Here is a 4,356-nt window from a genome sequence, read left to right as displayed (position 1 = left end):
GACTGACCCCGCCCCTCCCTGCAGCTTCAGCTCCGCGTCCCACGTGTCCTGTGGTCAGTCCCGGAACGTAGGACTGAGATGGGACCCTACTCGTGGGTGGGCGGGGATGGTGAGGGGACGTTCGCTCTGCTGGCACCCGGCTCCTAGGCCGGCCTTCTGTAACGCAGTAGTGTGTGAGTAGGAGCCTAAGCGCTCTAGGGGAATGCTAACTTCCTGAGCTAAACTGCCTCTTAAGGCTTCTAGGAATTCGCTTAGAGCTAGACCCGCCTGCAAATTTGTTGCCCCGGGGAGAGTGTCCAGTGCTTTGAGTCCAGGAATGAAGGTACAAGGGCGAAGTCAGGGTGAGCGGTCTAACAACCTAGAAAGACCCAAATAGCCTCCGGGGACCAGTCCTTGAGGATCTCTTCAAGCCTTTCCCAGCCCCTCAAGAGTATTTGGGTTGTCAGCGGCCCCCAGGACAAAGCTCGGTGGAGCCCCCCACTGGTCCAACCGGATTCCTCAGCCTGAGACTGTGCCCCAGGCTACATGAAAGAAGTCTGACAAAGCTGATGTCTGCTTTTCTTACTGTCTTAATCTTCCTTTTCTTTTCCTTCCCTTCTTTTTTTTTCTTTTTCTTTTCTTTTTGTAAAATTATACACGGAAACTTCGTCCAAATTATAGAGTTACGCGTTAGAGTCTCTAGTCCAATATCCAACCCTCCGGTGCTTCCTTTGGTTTTACCGTCATCCCTGGCTGAGGTTCTCACTGTCTTCTGAGTTTCCAAACCTTGGCGCTCCCCATCTATTGCACCCTACGGTCCAGAAACCTTGAACTGTGCTTTAGGGGCATGCAAACTAACCCCAGGAACTTAGGATGAGAAACTGGGTATGTTATTTGAAAAGATGGCCCCGGGGGCGCACTTAGGTCCGAGTTAATTAACCCCTTTGGCAGAGATGCAGTACAGAGTGAGGCCAGGGAGCCCAGTTTCCAACCCAACGGACACGTTTCTTCATTCGGTTTCATTGCCTCGACTGTAAAAGGGATGGCATCTAATTCATTTGCCTGCTTCCTTATGTGAAGGAATAAACAGCATGCCATGTCTGAAAATTCTATATAGTTCACAGAATTACCTCCATGCAAGTCCCAAGCTGGAAAAGAACGGAAATTTCCAGCCAGTTAACCTAGGCAGCTTTCCCTCACATGCTCCCTTCCAGTTTGCCAGACAAGTTTAATGTGTCTTGGTTGATTCAATGCCCTTTTCCTTCCGTCAACCTTATGTCTTGAGTCATATCTATGACTGTGCATTCATCATCGTTCCAGGCCCCACACTTTTCTCCGTCATCTTAATGTTTCCATCACCAGTGTTTTGCGTTGCATGTGTGACCATGTATGACACAAAAGTGCTCAGGTATACACATCCTAACATGCACAAGCTGGTCCTAGGCCTGTTCCTATGAAGATCTGTTAGAAATTTGACACTGGATTTATTCTGCGTGTTAGAGATTGTTTCTTGGGCTTCTCAGACCGAGTCGTCAGCATCCTTCCAAATATGCCCGTGTTGGGGAAGTGGAGTTTCCAGATAAGTTTATAAGAGTAAAAGCCACCTACCCTCTAAAAACCTCTTTAAGGAGCATCGAAAAATAGAGTATGTGTAATTGTTGGCAGCTGAACCTATTTATAAATCAAGAATAGGAGAGTGTGTAGGCAGACTCCATTTCACAGACAACTAAGAGCATTTAAGATGCAAAATATTAGAGCTAGGAGTTTTAAGCCAGTCACTCTAAATACAAATTAAAAACAAAACAGAATCTCCGAAAGGGTCAGAATGACTGTCCCAGGATGTCTCGGGCGGAGGTGATAGTCAATGCAGACAGCAAGCAGAAACTACCCTAATGATTCTCCATGGTTTTTCCTATGTGATGTTCTTGGGTAATATGAGTGATGTGTAGGAAGTCAGTCAATGTCTCCATTTCAGGCATATAGTAAACCAGAGAGAAGGAACCAGAAAATGACCACTGACCTTGGCTACTAAAATATCCTACACACTTCCCGGGCTTTATATCCACTAACTATGAGCTATGAAGCCCCTCCCCCCAAAGGTATATGGTACCAAGTGTGACATTCAAAGCGTTCCTGGAAGAAACATCATAATGACCGAAGAAAGAATTGCAAAGCAAAGATACTATCAGAAAGAAGTCTTTCCAATATGCTGGCTGCAAGCAGACAAAAGAGTAAAGATAGGACACACTACCGTAAGCACTAGTGAACCGCTGAAACATTAACAATGACTGCAATAATCACTCACACTCAGGCTAGGTACAGCTCAATGGTACAATGCCTGCCTTGCATGCATGACACCTCAGACTTGATCTCCAGCAGTACAGCTATGCACACACACCCATAAGCATCAAGGACCATATGTGAACATAATCTCTGGCATACCTGCACACACAGAGACACACACAGAGAGATAATGCATTAATATTGTTGGCTGTTATACAATTCTATGCTGTGGGAGTATATTACTTCCATTTAATATTCACAATAAACCCGTAAGGGTATATTATTGTTATTATTGTTAATAATAATTATTATATTTGGCTGCTAAGGAAACTAAAGCTAACTAGATGTTGGAGACTCACCTTCTAAACTACATAATTTTTGTAAGACAGTATGTTGGTTAGTTTTTTTTTTTTTTTTTTTTGACAACTTGGCACAGCTAAAGTCATCTTGGAAAAGGGAACCTCAAATGTGAAAACACCTCTATCAGATTGCTTCTAGGGAAGTTTGGAAGGCATTGTCTTGCTTTATGATGGATGTGGGAGGACCTTGCTCTCTTGGGGCAGTGTCATCATTCATTGAACAGGGGGTCCTGGGATATACGTAAAAGCAAGCTGAGCTAGCCACGAGCAGCAAACCAATAAGCAATATTCTTCTATGGTCTCTGCGTCAGTTCCTTCCTCCATGTCTTGAATGCTTGCCCTGGCTTCCTTCAATGATAGACTGTGACCTGGGAAGTATAATTCAAATAAACCCTTTCCTTCCTGTCAGCATCAGAGTCTTTCTGTCCTTGTATGTGCTTGTTCACCTGCACTTGCATTCTGCCTCTATAAATTGTTTATGACATCATTAAATAGTATCACGTTGCCAGAAAGTTTCCGAAGATCATTAACATCAGGTTTTAGGTTTGGGGACTAGAATCAGAGATAGTAGCCAGGCTATGGTAGCCCATGCCTTCCTTTAATCCCAGCAGAGGCAGGCTGATCTCAACTCTGTGAGTTGAGGCTAACCTGGTCTACAGAGTGAATTTCTGGACAGCCAAGGCTACACAGAGAAACCCTGTCTCAAACAAACAAACAAACAAACAAACAAACAAACACATAACAAAAAACAACCAGGGACAGCCAAAGACTTTTATTGGTTGTATTTTCCCATGAACATGGATTGCTTTTATAATCTAAGAAACAAGAGATGAGAGAAGTGAAACTCCATCCTGCCTCTGCTTTTGCAGAGGGCTCTCTTTGCACAGAGTGCTATATACATTATGACTTAGAGTTTCCCACGTGTAGCCAAAAGTGTTGAGGCCCTGGTCCTGCTGGCACTTGTTTGTCAGTACAAAAGACTCTTGGACTTGAGAATGTTGATGGGAATGGGGATGAGATAAAGGTGAAGCTTTGTGGCCAAGGCCCCACCCAACAGCTTCCTGCTATGCCCAGCTGCCATCCACAATGGAGGGGTAGAACAATTACTTCTAGATCAGTCCAAATGGCTGACGGATATCAGCCTCCTCTTATATGTACTTTCTCTTCCTTTTCTCCAACCTCAGGTCAACCCATATTTTCACATAACTTCCATATTCTAAACAACCTAAGTCCTTGCTCTCAGAAGGAAAAGTAAAGTTACATTGGGTTTGTTGTGTGTTTGTTTGTTTGATCACCTACTCCACAGTGCTTTCCTAGTGAGGAGACATAAACACAATAGCTGGGTGGCCTTCTTAGCTCTAAACTCTGTGAGGATCCCATCAGGTCTGTAAGTAGCAGAGAAAGGACTACGGGGCCAAGTCTGCAGTGGTCAGAGGAGCAGTAACAGGTATGAGACCTTCATTCACCCTTGGTGCTGGGCCAGATGGGAACCCAAAAGCATTGCAAGCATCAGCTCACAAATGTGGGGGCCAGGCAAGGCAGATGGTCAAATGGCAAAGAGTCAGCAATCATAGGAGCTGTGAAGGGCAGACAGGAAAAGAGGCCCAGGGCACCCACAGCAACACAGGCAGATTCCTGGCACAGAGACTACCGGTAGTGGGGCATCTGCTGCTTCCGTCTTCTGTACCCAGAGGAAGGCAGAACCAAAGAGCCTGGCCTAGAAGCTGCAGCATTT

The sequence above is a fragment of the Rattus norvegicus genome, chromosome 4 (assembly GCF_021556685.1).
Source record: "Rattus norvegicus strain SHRSP/BbbUtx chromosome 4, alternate assembly SHRSP_T2T, whole genome shotgun sequence".
Classification (NCBI taxonomy): Eukaryota; Metazoa; Chordata; class Mammalia; order Rodentia; family Muridae; genus Rattus; species Rattus norvegicus.
The sequence above is the reverse complement of the archived record's forward strand: the minus strand, read 5'-3'. Positions refer to the sequence as shown.